At 35.4% G+C, this 20080-nt stretch overlaps 1 protein-coding gene and 1 long non-coding RNA gene across 19 annotated transcripts in view; both read right to left on the reverse strand.

Annotated features, from left to right (window-relative positions):
- Positions 1 to 20080, reverse strand: part of KHDRBS2 (KH RNA binding domain containing, signal transduction associated 2) — a 459539-nt gene that overhangs the window by 209209 nt on the left and 230250 nt on the right. The gene's annotated exons all lie outside the window — the stretch shown is intronic.
- Positions 1 to 20080, reverse strand: part of LOC140683662 (uncharacterized) — a 55108-nt gene that overhangs the window by 14914 nt on the left and 20114 nt on the right. The window contains exon 1 of the long non-coding RNA XR_012054907.1: positions 1 to 20080. This exon is cut by the window's right edge and continues 20114 nt beyond it. This is a non-coding gene — a long non-coding RNA (uncharacterized lncRNA).

Genomic DNA, 20080 nt, shown 5'->3' on the forward strand with positions numbered 1-20080 from the left:
CTGCTCTGATCATGCCACTGTGTATCTTCACTACCTACTCCATCCTGCTGATCAGCTCCACTCCTGGCTGGCTCAGGAGCTGTTTTCTCACCACATCTTCCTACCCTCGCTCCTAAACAGAACCACTTTGTCCACACAGCTTTTTCCTTGAGTCACCCCTGCATTACACTTTGCAGAGCATTCTTCACTCCTCTTACTCAATCTAAATGGAAGAGTCTTAAAAATCAAATACTTCTTCTGAATGCAAGTTTTAGTATGTTTTAGAAAAAATGTAATACAAGAGAACACTGCAACTCTTCCCCTAAAAACCCCCAAAAACCACCCATATACACCCATGCAGAACAAAAAAGTCAATAAACTTTAGTTATTCCTGAGAAAAACCCAGAAAAATCCTTCTACCCTGTTCTATTGCCTCAAAAGGAGTTAAAAATGTTAAGATACATGCTGACTTCCTTTGTTTCCTTAATTACAATTGTGCTATTAGAAGCATGAGATTGCTGAACGTGCATGAACAGCATGTAGGTCACAGGAATAGGAAATTATGATTTATCCATGATATATTGCTAGTTTGCAAGATGTTTTGGAGGAATCTTTCAAACAGAAGGAAAGGACTCAGTACAAAAGCTTGATCCCTTTTGCGAACAAAGAAACTACATAGGGATGGCAAAGAAATATTGTGATTCCTTTAGGTAAATGGTAAAGACATGAAACAAATAAAATTGCTTAGCCTACTTTTAATGTATTTAGCTTAATTTTTTTCCTCAGGCAGCTCATCTTCCCCTTTGGAAAAGAAAAGTCAGCTAGATTAAATTATTAACTAGGGTCAAATATTACCTATAATTTGTAAGGAAATCAAAATAATTCAAGTCATGTTTTTGTACACAAGGCCATGAAATCTCACTCTAACCTTTCCATGGCTTTACAACTCATTGGTGCACAGTAAGTACAGCCTCCTCTTAATGAAGCTGAGTCTTTATATTTTTAACACTCATTTGGAAAACCAATTAACTCTGGCTCTATTGAACAACTTGAACAGGAATAAATCAAATGTTAAAATATTTGTGAAGAGCCAGACTTTCTGTAATTAGAGTACTGATGTGCCCAAGGCTGACTATGTAGTGCGCAGCACTATAGATTGACGACTTCAACAGTCCAAAGCAATTAAAATTGTATGCTCCCCTTGCTACACATGCTAGAATCTAGCAAAACCACTGTATGATATCTACCCTTCAAATCTGGGTTCAAGTTCTTTATGATTTACAAGAAGCATAATATTCCTTCTTCCATTTAGGAAACTAAACCAGTTTTAAGCTTTTAAATTGCATTCAATATGAATATCCTGCAGGAAGTGTAGAGTCTGTTAGGTGGGAGACAGCATAAATTTCCTAGACATCATTAACAGGTTCACTGACCACATGCAATGTTTCCAAAGAAATTGGAATTTATTGTGGCAAGCCTTAAAATGACTTTCTTTGCTCTTCTGCATTACCTGAATGTACAAAGAGAAGGTTAATTAAAACTCAGTAATAGAAATCAGGTGTTCAGTATTTTTCCAGATGCTTAGTATTACCTCTAAACTTTAATTATTTGGACTTTTCCTGCCTATAAAGAAAAGCAGATGTGGAAATAAAGCCAAACACATACTTTTTTCATGATTCTCTGTTCCCATTGACTGTCAGGGATGCTGATTTGGCTTAACTGGTTGTCTGAGTTGTTCACCTGTCCCTGAGGCTTAGACAAAAAAAACCCCAAAACACTAAGATAGGTGTCTATAATGATGGGGTCTGCGTAAAATCTTTATAAAATCTTTATATTTATTAACTTAAACATGAAGAAAAGTGTGTAACATATATTTACTACATTCAGTACAGAGTTTCCTGGCATATGTATTTTATCTTGAATACCAGATACAAATCTTAGTTAAAGATAATACAGGTGTAAAAAAATTCTTAGTAAAAAACACGTGACCTGCAAGTTGCATTCTAGAGAAACATCTCACAGTGACAATACAGTGCTTCCACAAAGTATTTCAAGCGCTGGAGTTAAAAGCAGAGAAATAAATTTAATTAAGTGGCTGAAGAATTCCCTATAGATGAAATACCTTCCAAAATTCATGCTCAGGCTTGCAGTGACTACTATGATTAAATATAAATGAGAGAAATCTGTGGGTCTATACATGGTATGTGAGTACCTGATTGCAAGAAGCTCTCTCTCCAGGGCCATTACCATGCTGGTGTACTTGGACCCTGAAGTGCACAGAGAGCCTGGACAGCTTTCTGGGTTCCAAGCAGTTGTTGAGTTGCCAAGAGAAAAAGTAAAATTATCTGTCAGCCTTAGCAACAAACTGTGGAAATGGAGAACTAGTTCTTGCCCCTGAACTAGTGGCTGGATTAAACACTTCTTCAAAAAGTAGTTGCAAGCACTTTTGATAAATTTATCAAGCTGGGGATGGTACCCCGTGCCAGGAAGATAATAAACAGAACACTCAACAGTAAAGAAACTAATTTAGAAGCCCATTTGATACAATCTCAGTAGGTTTCAGAGTACACTGCAAATGAAAACATAATTAAAGTTTTGAAAAAGAGTAAGAGAAGAGTAAACATTACACAAGTTTATGACATATACTAAAATGCAATAGTAAAAACCTAGAGTAAATCAATTAAGATGTCCTTTCCACTGGTTCAGTGAATTGGACAGGCATTGAGGTACAGGCAATTAGAAGAACCAGTAACACCTGATTCTCATTCTCTGTAGTTTCTGTGTCATTATTGTTACTATATGCCTATCAAATCCTATATTTTTTTCTTTTTTATAGATCTGTTATAATTCAGAGCAGCTTTGATAGTCTTAGCTTTGGGTACTTGAAAATGAATGAACAAGCTGCTTCTATCCTCCTTTAGGGGATGCAGAAGTCAAATGGTCTAAGGACACTTGCTGGGAAAATTTCAGCTGGTAGTTCTTTTAGCACTTGACAAGGTATCAAATTATTTTTTTTGGAGCCTGCTACAATGCTTGCATGGGTAAATACAGGCCATCTCATTTCAAATATCGTGAAGGCACTGGTAGATATTTAAATATAGCATTAAAAATAGGGAAAGACCTTTTCATACACTATTAGATCTACCCTGTCTTACAGCTAGATGCCCCTCATATGAATAAATCTCACTGAAGTCCTAAAAAGAGATACCCTCCTTCAGACCACAAATCACACACATGTATTCAAAGTTGAAAATACTTTATCAATCATCAGTGACTAGAAGACAAAACCAGGCTTCAGAAGCTTTAAATGATGCAAATATTAATTATACGGAACTATTTATAAGAGATAAGAAACTTGCCAAACAGAAGATTTTATTTCTGAGAAGACTGGACAAATATGGATAGCTAAGATAGCAGACAAAACTAGAAGTATATGCAAAAAGCTTTTTTGAAGACATAAAGCCTTTCAGCAAGACTTGATTCCACTTTTCACAGTCTGCAGCTGAACACTATATACATGTGTAAATGATACAGCTGTTTTCCCTATGGGCAGCAGAGTTTTCTCCATGTTTTCTGCATGCTAAGTGGTTATAGCATAAAGATGTAATATTTTTGGCATTTCATACTAATGAAATTTTACTTTGCTAAGAGCCCATAGATATTTTTGGAGTTTAGCTTATTTTGAACTCACTTCGTTCAGAAACCTTTCATAAGTTTTGAGTATCACCTCCTTTCTTAATATTCAAAATCTCCTTTTTCTGATAGCTCAGCCTCCAAAAAGATCAACTGTCTGCAGGTAAATAAAGAAAAAAAGTTAATTGTAATAATTTTTCTAACATAACCACTGATGCAAATTATATTATTTCACACACTTTTTGCATCTGATGTTCATACCTGCTTAGTATTTAATTCATAAGGTTTCAGACTAAACTCAGGTGCTATTTTCTGAAGCAGCAACTGTATAATCTGTGATAATTTTATGTGCTTCATTCTTAAATTTAAGACAAATTTATCATTTATCCTTTCAACTGCATTTTTTCATTAACAGAAAATTTTAAAAAACCCTTAAATATTCTTGCCACATTTTCATCCTTCAATGCAGCATCTGCTCTCAGAGATCAAAAATAATTATAAGGCATTTTTATTATTTAGTAGCTCATATATAGGAACAACTTGAATTACTGCCTGTACACTACTAGGCAAAAAGAGAGAAGCTAACGTATTTTGCATGCCCTTGTACTCCCAATTTCAAGAGGAAATCATTAACACTAAATTTTTTTTTAGAACTGACTCATTGTATCTTTATTTATGATCATTTTCTACTGAAAGACATTTTAGTTCCCCTACACTTATTTTTTTTTTTTTTTTACTTTTTGTACTTGGTTATTGAAATTCATTATTTTTGACAAAGGCACAGAATATTTCCTCTTAGCTTTAGGTATGTGACTGGAATACTTAGTTTGAAAACACTGTTCCTACATACCTTGTACTCTTCACTGAAAAAATATGGATTTCTCACAGATAATCTGGCCCATGTAAAATCTGATTTGCTTTTCTGTGGAGTTGCTACAGAAACACATCTAGTAATCTGAATATGGGTTCAGAAATGTTAAAAATAAAGTTTCACAAGAATAATTACCAATAATCACTATCAAAATAGAAAGATGCAGCAACAATCTCAGGACTTTATCCAGTACTATTCAGTATTTTATTTAATTATTTGGGTGGAGTTATTAACTATACAATTGCATAGATGACTTCAAGATTGAATATTAATGCAAAAATGTTGGAAATTCAAATTTATAACATAAAAGTCACCTTGATATATCGGACATAATTAAAATCTGTTGGTTAAAACATACTTTTAGACTTCAGGTTTCTACAATAATCTTTTGCTTAAGCATTAAGCACATTATCTGGCATCTTAACTTATTTCAGCTTCACTGCTCTCAGAAATCTTTTCTCAGTTGCTATTTTTGCCTTTTCTCCTATTTTACTTGTATGTACTACTGATATCAAGAAAAGAAGCAGAAAATGGCTGTAATGGCAGATGTGGGAATACCACCACAAATAATATGACTTTGAGAAAAAAGAGGAGGAAAAGGAGTAAGAAATAGAAGCACTTGAGAAGTACTGTCATGAAAGATGCAATATAAAACATAATGCCCTTAAAAGCAAAGATGAGAATTTGCCAATTAATATGGATGTATACAGAGAAGAGGAAAGGATTCAAGCAGTGGGATGATATTGTTGAAGATGCTAGAATATTTATTAAAAGGATTAGCACAGTAAATCCAACTTTAACTTGTACCATATTGCTGAAAGAATTTAACTCATGTAGCAAAAACAATTATCCAGAACATCTGATGCAAAAAATTATCAATTCAATTTGCATTTAATATACTAATAGGGAAAGCTGATTTTAAATAAAGAATAACTTACGAATCAGTGTTTTACATTATGATTTATCATTTTTATTTGGCATATGGGAAATGACTAGAACTTCTATTAGAGTTTACTCCTTTTTTTCATGAGGAAAAACTTCTGGTAATACCAAGGAACTATAAAAATACATTAAAAAGAACCCCTTTCACTCTTCTATAAAAAATGTAGATATATTTGAAATTATAACCAAAGGGTGGGAAAGATAGAGAAATCTCAGATGAAGCAATTTCAAGACATTTTAATGATGTGGTTCGATTTCACAAAAAATGTCCATAAGACATTTAAAAAGAAATGGAGCAAATAAAATTCAAAAGAAAAGATAGGTAAATAAAAAAGCAAAGAAGGGGAATTATAAAGAAGTATCAGTAGAAAAGATGAGAAAAAAAAGAATAAATTATATTGTTAATACTTACTTCTATTCTTTTAGAACTTTAGATTCATATTTGAGATAATGGGAATAGCTCAAACCTTACAACATAGAGTGCAACATAACTTAGAGCGTGACCTTCATCCTAACGAAGAGGATGACATTAAAAAGAAGTTTTTTTTTTCTTTAATATGAAACCAGAAGTTGATGAATAGACAATATTTATTCTCCATGGGGACCATAAGACAATAAGTCAATGGATCAAGGGAAATAAATGAAGCCACACAACTTAGTGGTATTTTAAAGAGCTAATCAGACACAGCACTTGATCTCCTGAAGTAGACTGTAATTTTATCTGAACAGGAAGATCTAGAGCAAATCTAAAGCAAAAATTGGGGGAAAAAATGCTTCCTTAAATTTTGTTTAATAGTGGTAGTGGGCAGGATTTTGATTTATATTTATAGATTATTCACCCTACCTAGCATGCCCCCAGTGAAAACACATTAATGCTTGTTACAGTCACTGCAGAAAATCAACTCTTGAACCATGCTAAGTGGCTTAAGGTGTAAGGGATGAATTGGGACAGCTGTACCCCTCTCCACCAGCACCTGAGGAGAGCAGGGAGACAGAATAACTGTGTGTTTGCTCGTAGAAGGGCCTCAGAGAGTTTGTTTAGGACCCCAGGTATGATTGCAAGAGAGTGCCCACAAGTTAGTTTTCCCTGATCATCCCATTCCAGCATTAAATGGCGTCAAGAGAGCTTCTATGAACAAGAAGAAGAAAAAAAAAAAAAAAAAAAGGACACTGAAGGTAATTTCTAAATATGCTTATCCATATGGAGCACAAAGGGTGCATTTGGAGAGATTTTTCAAACTCCACTGAATTCCAGAGTTATTTTATGATTTTATGTGATTTGAAATAATCAAGCATATTGGATGTTGATAGTGCAGTTTATATCAAAAGCTATTTTTTTCCACAGAGTTAAGACAATGCCTATTTTTCAAGACAAATTACCTTTTATTTACCACAGACTATAAGATACATTTAGAATTCATTATTATCTTTGGTATTTAAATTTAATTACCAAATTAGTGATAGGTGATTTCCTGAAGGTTGTAGCACCACAAACATCACAATACTGACATTATATTCTGTAGAAGTGCCTTTCACAATGACTCATTATTGAGCTATTTACTGATGAGTTATTTCAACATCTTGTGAATATTCAGTTGTTATATTTTAAATGGATTAAAAAAAAAACTAAATTCATTGCCTTTTGGAAATAACAAACTAATGTTTTCAGTAATTTCATGGATGTAAAAAATTACTTGTATTTTAGAACTTGTCTGTTCTTTGGAAAATTCAATCAGCTCATCAAACAACCTGTGGAACTTCTCCACTGTAGTTATTAGTCATCTATCCAAAATGTTTGGACCATCAACCAAACATGTGGAGAAAGTGGAAATTAAATGGCATTAAGTATCAAAATAAAGAATGACTCGGAAAAAGCACCAACTGTATTTGTTATTTGTGATAAATTGGGTTTGCCTGGACAGGTTTTGGCCGCAGGGAAGGGCTGCAGGCAGTGGTGGTTTGTGAGAAGCTGCCATAAGCTTCCTCCATGTCTGACAGAGCCAATACCAGCTGGCTTCAAAACTGCCTTGTCACCGGGCAAGGCCAAACCATCTGTGGCAGTGGGAGTAACTCTGGGATAACAGAGCTAGGGAGGGAGAAAAACCCAGGGACTACAGGTAGAGAAAGAGGAGCAGGACTCTGTGACAGACCTCTTGCAGACCCCAGGGTCAGGGGAGAAGGGGGAGCAGGAGATGCTCCAGGTGCCAGAGCTGAGATTCCCCTGCAGCCCTGGTGCAGCCCATGGAGGGCCACAGGGGTGCAAAACCCACCTGCAGCCAATGGAGGAGCCTGTGCTGGAGCAGGACCGTACCCACAGGAGGCTGATACCTCATGATGGAACAAACTCCTGGCACGACCCGTGGCCCCATGGAGAAAGGAGCCCACTTTGGAGCAGGTTTGCTGGCAGGATTTGTGACCCCAAAGGGACTCCCACTGGAGCAGGCTGTTCCTGAAGGACTGCACACCATGGAAAGGACTATGCTGGAGCAGTCTGTGAAGAACTGCAGCATGTGGGATGGATTCATGTTGGAGAAGTTCATGGAGTACCGTCTCCATGGGAGGGACCGCACTCTGAAGCAGGGAAAGAGTGTAAAGAATCCTCCCTCTGAGCAGACAATGTGTGATGAACTGACTACAACCCACATTTCCCATTCCTCTGCACAGGTTGGAGGGAAGAGGTTTGAGACTGAAGTTGACCTTGGGAAGAAGGGAGGAGTGAAGGGAAGGCATTTTAAGATTTGGTTTTATTTCTCATAGTCCTACTCTGATTTGATTGGTAATAAATTAAATTAATTTTTCCCAAAGTCAAACCTGTTTTGCCTGTGACAGGAACTGGTGAAGGATCTCTCCTTGCCCCTATCCTGACCCATGAGGCTTCCATTATTGTTTCTCTCCCTTGTCCAGAGGAGGAGAGGAGTGATAGAGTACTGACAGAAAATACTATGTACTGAAATGTATTTGAAGAAATGAAAACATTCCCAGAGAACTGCACCACACAGATTCAGCAGCCAGAAGCTGTAGCTGTAGAGACAGGTAAGTTTGAGTTAGAAAGAAAATTACATTGGTTGGTGGAGTTAACAATATATTAGCAACAATTCCTGTAGTCTGTGTTGCCTGAGAAACAGAATTAAGGTGAAAAACAGCAAAAAACATTTCCTGAACAAAAAGGACAATTTCTCTGAAGGTCATAGGGCGAAGAAAAAAAGAGGTACTAAGGAAGTTTTTTGAAAATCTCAACTCCTCCAAGCTGTAAGAATTCTGCTTATATTGAGTGACACCTTCCTTGAGGACACATGTACTGGCAGTTTTCTCAGTGCAGTACTCATGTCATCTGAGGCAGGGAAATCACTTATGCAACGGAGGAGTCTCAGATCTCCTCTGTAGACAGCTTTGATAAACAAGATTAATATATTTTCACAACAAGAAGAAGTACCTTCAAACCCTGACTTTTTAAAATAGTCTACCACTAATTGAAAAAGTGGGTTAGCAAGATAAGTAGCACATTAGCAGTAGGGTTAATAACAGAAATGGTGAAAGGAATTCCATCCACTAAGCAGATCTGATAGTTGGTATATAGGATACCATTTATACCATTACAAATTTAAAGACTTGAAAATATTTAGCATGGCCATGCAGAGTTTCAAGGTAGCATTGGTGCTGTCATAAACATTACTAGAATTTCGTACAAGACAATCCTGAGAAAATTTACTTAATATTTCACATGCAAACATAAGCTTTTCAAATGTTCTGAAAGCCTTAGATATTAACTCTGACCAACGAAAATGACAGCAACAATAGTAGACAGATGTCTAAAATTATCTGAAAGACAGTAACTTCATTGCAAGTAGTTAAATTGAGATGTATTTCTGGGTATTAATATCTTGCTGTCAGCATTCAAATTATGGCAATTTTATGAGTTAGCGAACTTTCAAATGTTGTTTATCTAAACTGCTCAAAGACATTGGATAAAAATAAATTTGCAGTCTAGAGGAGAAACTCTGCCTGGTAATAAATAAAACATTTTCAGCTCTACATATTATAAACCTCATTATTAACCTCTGTCTTGAGACAAAGCATTACTCAAATGCAAACAAGACATTTTTTTTTTTAAATTCAGGAATATAAACTTACAAATGTAGTTTTAAGACAGGTGGTAATTAAGTCTATAATTGACATAATTAAATCATCACTTCCTGTTGAAGCTATTTCATGACTTAGAATAAAAAACTACTGGTTGGAAAACTATTTCCAGATACACATAAATGTATCAAATGTTTAAATATACACATTAATAAAACAACTAAATTTTTTCACTTTAACGGGTGTAGACTCAACTGTAGAGCATATATTTCCATGTCTTTACAAATTAATTTAAAAAATAAAAGGGGGCAGAAACCACAATTCCCTTGGATTTTAGTGACAAGTCTTCCTGCATGGCAAATGCAGAACAAAGTTGTAATATGGATATCTTGGAGCATGCATACAACTGGGTCAATTATATTCACTACACTGAATCACAAAGGATTTTGGGGATGTGCAGAATATTTCACAAATGGTCTTTTGTGTTATATATGTTAAGGTCAACTGGATATTTGCTTAAAAAAGAAAATTAAATAAGATTAAATGCTATTACATAGACCTTGCTTGCTTTATAATGCCTTATTAAGTAGGGGTAAATAGGATTTATGCTAATCCCAAATTTATACCATTAATCCTGTTTTACAGTGCATTTATTTCCGAACTTTTTTTCTCTTACTACAGTCCTTTCAACATTTTCTGAGTTTATAAGACATTCATGTAATAAAATAGCAAGGGTGACTGCTTGGAATGAACATCTTGCCTGATCTATACAATTACAATTTGTATGGTCATTACCTGACACAAGAATGAGTGATGAGCATTTGACGAAGACATGGCAATTTGTTAGCATTGCCTGCTGGCTTGAGTGACACTTTTATATTACCTCTTTTTTTTTTTTTTTTTTTTTCCCTCCTGGAATCTTTTCAAATCTTTGGTTCCTGATTAAATTCTGGGACAGGCAGTAGCTGCAGACTCTAAAATATATTTTTGGAATAGCTTTGATAGTGTTATGTCATTCCCATATTCTGGCACATTCTTTTCTACATACTGATTATTCCACTGTTTACCTTGCACCCCTATGTTCACAAATTACCATCACTAATAACGTTGCAGAGCAAGCAAAGGGCTGCTCATTTGCACAGCACACAGTCACTGGGTAAGGTAAATTCCAAATGCAAATCAAACTAAACCGCAGCATAGACTCCTACAACATCAATCATCCTGGATTTTGGACAAGGCAGTTATTAATGACACATAAAGCTGCAACAAGGCAAAGTACAAAACCAGCCATTTTGGTCTGAAACTGCATTGTATTTTAGAAATCCCCTTGATGTAAGAAGCCTGCATGACAGCTGCAACATATCCCAGAATTTGCTCTTCCTCAAGGAATGGTCTGTGGAGACCGGGTACCACACACATATACATGCACATTCCCTGAGATGTGTGGGTGCTGTTCTGGAAGTATTGCATAGCCATAGACTGTGCAGAGCAACATGTCCTTATTTTTGTTGTAGACAGGGAACTTGCCTGTGGCAGCAGCTATAAAAACAGCTGGATCAAGGTCAGTAAGCCAGCTACTTCCAAGCTGCTCACACTGATGCAATCCTGCTCTTTTCCTTGCATTCACTTCACACTGGTGCACAAATTATTAAAAGCAAGCAGCACCTGACATTTCTGTGGAATGAGCCCTTCCTGATACGTCTTCTGCACAATGGCCTCTGCATCTCAACATTAGCTTTTGATTTGTTTTCAAAATGTATCTCAATTATAAATATATCACAAAGTACCCAGTGTCATTTTGTCCTTCCTAAGATAGATAGGTTGAGATTTTAACTGAATGGAAAACATCAGGGAAATCTAGGATTTGGAGAGAAGAAGGTAACAGTAACCTCTTATAATTCAGTTATAACCCTTTTCATTACTTTTCTTACAGTAATTTTGACTGTGTCCTTTATTGCTGAAAATTTCCTATTTTGCTAAACCTAATAACTTACTAATGCTATACTTCATGATTCTATCCATAGATTTCAGAAGCAATATGCATGGAGTAGTATTATAAGAACACAGGCATCTGGCTTATGGCTTTTTAGCATGGAGTAACCAGTTAAGATCAAGACATTCAGGAAAAATGAAGCCTGTATTTTTTTCTCATCTCTTTTGTACAAATATTGTTGTTTAATGCATGAAATAATTTTTGTATTTTTTTCGTTAACAAAATCTATAGGCACTTCTTTTCCTATGTCTATTAAAATGATAAATTACTTTGATTTCAGTCCAGATTTATTTTTTGGCTTTAGTATAAAACAAAGGAGACTTGATTATGAAGTTGATAATATTTTTTCCTAATATTCCAAAAATATTCAGCTTGAAATAAATTCAGCAAATCAAGCTCCTATATAGGCACACTTAAACAAAATGGTGCAGAGGAACACACGTTCTGTGTGCATTATATAGTAAGCTATATTGTATATGGTATTGTTGCCATAATTGAATTTCAACTTGGATTTATGTTAATTGTTTTCATCTCAGATGAGTAATTAAAAATTAAAGTCCATTGTTTTGTAGTTTGTTTCATTATAAAAAAAATATACAAGCCCAAAATAACTTTAGTTTAATCTCCTCATTGTGAAGCTAATGCTCAACTCCTTGTAGCACTGTAAAGAACAAAATTGTTACAAGGAAAAGAACAAATGCTAAACTACATCTCTTGTTTAAAACAATTCTTGCATTCGAGCAATAATTGAATACAAAACCCCATAAAGATCTTCAGATCTAATAGTTATTCTTTTTGAACTACACTGTTCAACATGTAGTATGTAGTGCTAAAAATGCTCTGCCAGATATATAAGTAAGAGGCGTGCAGTAAGCACACAAATACTGCAGATAGGTACCATCTATGTCAGTAATAACCATCACAGAAGTTATGGAGACCATGATAACCAAAAGATTCTTCAATGAAAAGAATTTTTTTGAAAGAGATTTCAATTAGGATAGGTTGAATATTCAGTAGAATCTTTATATTACCTCACAGCAATTTTTGGTATTTGTCCTGGAAATACACAAATTTTCTGTTTTTATCTTTTTCAAATTTTAGAAACTCATGTTAATACCTGAGTCTTAGTCAACTCTTTTCTTCTCCTATCCTGTGATAGCTACCTAATTACAAATAACCAACACAGTGTTAAAATGATAACCCACAATAAAAAAAGAGGATATTGCCTTTAGTGATAAATTTTTACTGCAGCATTGACCCCTTCTGACTTCTGACAATTTGCAATGAGTGTCTGGACTGCTCTCAGCTACATTCTTTGCTCTATTCCATCAGCACTGAGGGTCCCCAAGGGCTTCTCAGAACTCAGGAGACTGCAGAAGGTGCCCCTCAGGTGTGATCTTCACAGAACATAAAAATGGATACTCTGTTCCAGTCTCCCCAGTACAGCAGAACTTGTTCCTCCCTGGAACTTTGAATCTGGAAATGTAATTTCAAAGACATCGATATTGTGTTACAGAGTGGAGGTTGATGTTATATATGGGGGAGAAAAGTAGTTCTGAATATACAAACATTAAAACTTTGACTCTTTGCCACGTCAGTATTAATTTCCAGCTGTCATTATTTGACCAGTACCTTTCTACATGAGTTCTTTTTTGACATAGTTAAGTATTGATACTCTTGGTCTTCTAAAACAGACTAATATAAAGCAGTTATTTAGTTCCATTACTGGCAGCATCTTAGGGCATATTTCCCAGGACTCTACTAAATCACACTATACATTACCTCTGACAACTTTGGGGTTGTATTTTATTAAAATGTTAAAATACCAGCAACTTCTCTTATAACTGTAAAACACTTGTATGTACGGTCAAATGTGGACTCTGTAGAAAATATGTTCTTTGTGGAGAAAAACATTTAACATTTTCTTTGCATCATTTTTCCAACAAGATAGCTTTTATTAAAAAGCAGCAAAAAAGCCCAAGCAAATATATCTAAGAAGGACTAGTCTATAACTCCATTTACCTCCATGTGACATGTGACTCCATACAGTCTACTGGAGACTAATTGTTGCAAAAAGCAGCATCTCTTAGTAGCTGCCACTGTTCCCCAGCACTGGGGGTTGTGCACAAGGTTGTTGCACTTATAGCTGTTCCCCCTCTTGAGAAGTGGCCAGTTTGGACAATTAATAAATGTACAAGAGGACTTAATTTACTTACATGCCTAATAAGAAATCTGAAAGAACATATAATCAATAAAGAGAGACAATGATTCTGAAGAAAGGTTCAAGTATTTGATCAAAGTAGTATCCAAGGAAGTATATCTGGTTGAGCATTATGGAAAAAAATATGCAGTATAAAAAGTATTAGACTGTTTTCACCTCCGAAAATGATTTTATGCAACCACCACAAACAGTCTCAATTCTCATTTTGGAATTTAGATGTAATAAACCCATACCTTCACTGGAACTGCTCCACATGTACAGTATTGTGGGATTAGGAATGAGACTCCATCTATTTAATTCGTTGGCAAAGAATAATCCGCTGTCCCTGCTTTGTGCTCTCTCAGATTACGTCCAGTCAAAGCCAATGTTGCTTTCAGCAGTGGTAACTGGTAAGATAAGATCACTATAACCACTTCTTTTCAGATATCTATGAGTTTTTACAGAAGTATTGTCTGCAAAGCACACCTGCTGCAGTGAAACATCAACAGGCAGCAATTTCCTTTTTAATGGAAAAATATAACACCACAAAATGGACTCCACAAAAACTGTATTTGGACTAAAAACATGCTCTGTATGCTTTTATAATCTCCCCCCACAGAAGTTCTTCTTCCATTATTTCATCCCTGCTCATTTTTCACATGAAGGCTTCAAGACTGTAAATGTTTTTAAATTTTTTTTTTGTTGTTGTTGTTATAAATAGCTATATTCTTAGTATTATCACAAGGGATTTCTGCATTCCTTCAGTACTAAAACACAAAAAAATTTATATCTATGGAATGGAAATTGGTCATTTACAAATATCCATGTACACAAACCAGATTTTTGCCAGAAAAGCAGTAGAATGGCTGCATGCTGAAAAAAGGGCTGCTTTCACAAATAATAATGTTCTCTAAATACCAGAGACTGGAAGAAACACAGACTTTTGATCCAAAGATCTCGCAGAATCTTTGTATAAAATGACAAGTGAATCAGGTTCTTTATCACTTTCCAGTGCCCCTCACAAGAGATTACAAATCTCTAGCCTGTATATTTCTTTATTGTTTTTTCCTTTTACAGCAACAGATCTGTTTCAACAGCTTCCAGCTGTGGTTTGAAGTTTTTGGAAAACATGACTCATAACATTTTAAAATTCCTTAGGTTAAAGACATTAAGAATTACACTCACTTTGAAATACAAGTCTGCATAACTGCCTCTTTGGATACTCATGTAAAATTCAAATTCTCTAAATTACCATTGTCACATATCATCTAAGCCAGAAATATGTAAGTTTTCATAACTAAAATACTTCAGATGCCTGAAAATGAGTTTCTTGTCTTAATGTTACCTTCCTAAGATGATAAACTCCAAAACCAATCCACAGGGTAAATTCTTTGCCTACAGTACCCAAACTCAATGTGTGATTCCAGAGAATCCCACTTCACTAATTCCCACTAATTTTAGACTTACTATCCAAGAGGTAGAATACAGAAATGTATTTCCTGCTTGGGGAGATTTTAACATCCCAGAGGTACAGTATGCCACTGGGATTCTGTGTCCCATCTGCAGCACCTTCTGAGTGCTCTGTACTCTCTGCTGCTGGCTCCAAGGGTGTGATGTGCTGCCTCCTGGCTCTCCTGTCTGGGGTTGAGCTGCCTACAATTAGGGCTACAGCCACTAAAGTGAAAGAAAGTCTTGCTAGAGGGAGTAGATGCCAAGTGCTGAAGTGGTATATGGTATAAAAGGGGTTTCTTGCTTTATAGTGCTCATCTTTGTAGGCTGTATGGAAACTTTAGTGCCTCCTCTGAATTTCATGGAGCTAACCATACCTTCCCTATGGCATTTAAAAGCACTGGTCATTATGTATTAGAATAGAAATGATCAATAATTAGTGGTAGAAGCAACAAGCCAAAATAATACCATTACATGTATGTGGACTCTACCATATTTAAATGAGCTAATCATCACCTTACCTACCCCATACTGATATAAAGAGATGTGAATTTGATCAGACTCTTAATTAGTCTGTCCTGTAAACAAATAGTAAAGAATGTAAAAAATGTTGTTAGGCATGTTGTGACAAAAAATATACAAGGCATCTCAGCTGCAGAACTTCTCTAGGAAACTTTAAAGTGCAAAGAGAAACAAAATTTTACTTATGACATGGACAATTAAACACAGTCAAGTTACTAAAATTAATGCAATTTGGAAGCAAAAACAGAGTAAGATGCTGAGCACAAGCAATATGGAAAGTCAAGAATCATTGTGCAAGTGTCAGGAATTGTGCAAGTAGAAGCCTGAGAGGTGTGGGGTCAAGAGATTAAAATGTTATTGTTTTGTTATGATTATGTTTTGCTTTATTTTATTAAAAATAGCAATAAATCAATTTATGGTTTGAAAGCTCTGAGATCTTGCTTATTATTACTGTCTCTGCACTGAAGATTACTGGCATAGTGATATCACTCTGTGATGTTATTTGGTTATTTAGGTACATGTATTTCTAGTATCTGAGGTTGGCACTATGTAGAAAGGGCTAGAAGTACTGGTATTCACAGCTTCCCACTGCAGATACAACCTCTCAGTTACACCACACATCATTTAAAAGTGCTAGTATTGAATTGCAGACTTGCTATAGTAGCATTTATTAAAAAACATATTCATTTGAAGCAGTAATTGTTCTGCTACCAGGGCACAGCCCTTCATAACATCCCTTTAACAGTATTTTTATGAAGATAGAACTTTAATTTTTCCAGTAGCTACAAAGTGCAATGCATGAGTACCTTTCCTCATTTGTTTTTCATTATGTATCACTACCCAGAGGCAATCATTAGCTAATTTGCTGATTTAGAGTTGCAGTTTACTAGCTTTAAACAATGCTAAGTCATTATGATTCCATTCTTAGCACTGTGAGAGGAAAATAACTGTCCTTTTACTCTAAGCTGCTAACAAAGTCCATCAACCTATGTGGTTCTATATTTCCTCACATCTAAAACTCTTTTATTGTTTTCTTTGCTAGAATTAACCCTATATGGTGTTTAGTCTGCTTCTTTCTCCTATGCTGCAGAGAGCTCCTATTTTGCCACCCATCACAATCCAAATGAGTTTATCACAGAAAGCATCAGCTATTGCTTACTCAGTTTCCTAATGAAATTATTGTGGAAAAGTTAGTTAGTTACTGCTGGGTTTTCCTTAGTTGCCTGAGACATTTTTTTGTCATATTGTAAAATGCAAGCAGATGAATTGTAGTATGTGTGTTTAACTGTAATGTAAATGTACTGAGATGTACATTACTGAGATAATATGGACTGATATAAAATGCTTCTCTGCATGCTGGCAAAGGAGCACAGGATGGGCTGTGTCCCTGGAGGGACTGCAGAGCAGTGAGTGTCTCTCTGTGTGCCCCTGGAAGGGCTTGGAGCATCAGCAACTGGAGAGGGGCTGGGACCTCTGGTGGCAGGAAGGATATCATCCTCCAGGCAAAGCATTCTGCTGAAAATTGTCTTTTGTCTTCAGTAAAGATTCAGAAAATTGCCTATTGTCTTCAGTATTTTCCAAGTATTGTTTCTAGGAAGACCTAAGAATGAATGAGTCATTAAGGAGTCTCATAAAGTTAAAAACCTTACTGTTGATATGACTTAAAAATCTCTTAAACATAATTTAAAATTGGATGCAATACATGCTTTTCTCAAAAACATCTGAATGAACTGAAGTTCTGGAAACAGAGTAAACAATTTCTAAAAAAAAAGTCTTCACAGTGTTCTGGTACAATCTGAAAACCTGCAGTTGGAATCTTTGTAATCTAAAAAAAAAAAAAGGTATGTGTTATGAAGCTGTACCAGACAGCTAAATTTTACATTGCCATATTACATAAAATCAATCTCAGCCTACCCAACATGTTATAGTTACATGTTTTTAGCACAAATTGTGAAAAAAATAACAGATCAAATCTGCTGAGAAATAAAAGATGTTCAAGAACCTCCGTCCTCTAACAGCACTAGCTTGTCAATTAAACTGGAACTCATTTTCTGAGTGCTTTGAGCTAATTCAAACCACAGCAAGCCAGATCTAAACCACTGTGGGATGCCCCTACAGTCATGCACAGTCCTCTAATAAAACATGATTACATATGAACAAGTAGTAAGTACTTGATAAAAAACCTGGGCTTATCTAGATATAGTTGGGTGTGTTTTGGAGGATTTTTGATTTCACCTTCTCCACTTAAAGGCCTTTGATATATAAATTAGGGACTTATGTTGAAAATGAAGAACTAATATAAAATGACTGGAATTGCAATTTAAACTATAGTCTGGATAACTTCCAGTTGTCTTAAGAGAAATTAAGGAAAGAATCCAAATGTTCTGGAGATGGAAAAAAACATGTAAATTTGTCCTGTGGATGAGGTACCACAATAAAGGAAATTATACCAGTACAGCTGTAAGACATTCTTACTTAAATTAGCAATAATGAAATAACAAAATAACAAATGTGACAGCATGCCTAGTTTCATTTTTTGGTAATTCTAAAAAACAGCACCTTTCTGTGACAACAACATGTAATCAAATTAATGACAACTTGTGCAATGATATTTCATCTAACACTGAGATTTATTTTGCGACTTTTACATTTTGGTGCTCATTGACAAAAAAAAAACCCCAAAAACTCATGACATTGAGTTGGCTATAACTATTTGAAAATAAACAACCTTTTTAAAGATTACATGATTTGATAATTTTCAGAAGAAAAAATGATGGTGTAAAGCATTGCTGTGGTCACTGCTGTTACTAGCAAAGATTCTTCTCTGACTATCCAGACAACTCATATTTTCTGAAATGTGCCTCTGTGACTTTATTTGTTTCCTTGTTAGTGCCAGACTTTCTCAGGAATTACTCTGATATTACTGGTGTATGAGTCAGTCTCTGTGTATGAGCCTAATAATGTTACCTCTTCTTTACCTACTAGTTTAAATAATCACTTGTAATGTAGCTAATTTTTTGCACAATAAATGGACTGTGAATTTCTCTCACCATTTATATATGTTCCCTCCATTCTAAAAAAAATTTATTTTCATCCTTACATCTACAGAAAACAGTAGAAGCACCAATTTCTCAGTCTGCCTTCTCGAAATTCTTTAAGGGTCAGAACATAATCCTCTTTTCTCTAGTAATAAAAATGTACTAAATGTGTACTCTTTCAGATTACTATAGTGCTGATGATCTACAGGACAAACCAGCCTTTATCCCAGCTCACCCTAGCAGCTGGTATTTCCCACACATTACTGTCTTCAGTTTCATGCAGACTACACCACTATCAGAATGTGCTGGACTGCTCAGTAGTATTTCAATGACTGAGTACCTTCATGTGTTTCCATACGTATTCTGGGATATGAGTCACTGCCTTCCTTAAATCCTGCAGAGGAAAAGGCAGAACTTTGTAGAGAGGATTTTTTTTTTTAAATTAGTTTATTTATTCCCTCCTATGCATATGATTAGATAATATTCTGAAAGTAAATGCAAAGTGTGAGGATGCTTGGATCTGACTCAGTGGCATACATTCAGATGAGGTTTAGAGCAATGCTGTTGCAACACTGCCATAGAGCTTCAGACAGCTCAAAAGCACAGGCAGAACATTCTCCTACTGGCTGAAAGGCTCCAGAATTTAAACACATGCAACCATATCCAAATAGAATTTTCAAGTTCAAATAAAAATTTAGTATTGAAAGCAAGTGTTAAAACTGAGCCCAGCAGAATGGCAGTTAAGACCCCACTTACCTTACTCTAGTGCTATTTTAGTAGGCCACTCCTACCACTGGTTGGAATACTTAACTGGAAAAAAAAGGGAGACCTTAGTAGGAGCTAGCAATAAATGATACTCCAAGGGCTAAATTGCACATAAAAGAATAAATCTGTTAATTGTTCAAAGCATTTCAAAGGTTGCTTGTATGCCTAGGGATTTGGTAGGATAACTAGTATGAGAACTGTTTGGGAAGGAGGAAAATATTTACAATCTTTCTTGTCTTATCTTGAATCTTTCTAACAGCTTTGTTTTATCCTTTAGATTCTTTCATTTGCATTTTTGTGTCTGCATTATAAGTGCAGAAATTGAACAGTCCAGATAATAGTTGTGCTACTTACATACATAAGGATGTCATTAAATCCAGCAAGTTTCTACCAGCTGCCTCCCACATTATAGCCATAAACTGATCTTGGATATTGGTTTGAAGAACAAAACAAAATACATTTAACATCAAGTGATTACTGTTCAAAGTGGAAGGATGACACACTTGAAAAATGAGAATCAGAGAGTGCAGAGTAAGTTTTCAAAATTTCATAACAGGTCAATAAATTCCACATGAATGGTTTGTGCATAATGAATACATTTAGGACGT

Source organism: Taeniopygia guttata, chromosome 3 (assembly GCF_048771995.1).
Source record: "Taeniopygia guttata chromosome 3, bTaeGut7.mat, whole genome shotgun sequence".
NCBI lineage: Eukaryota > Metazoa > Chordata > Aves > Passeriformes > Estrildidae > Taeniopygia > Taeniopygia guttata.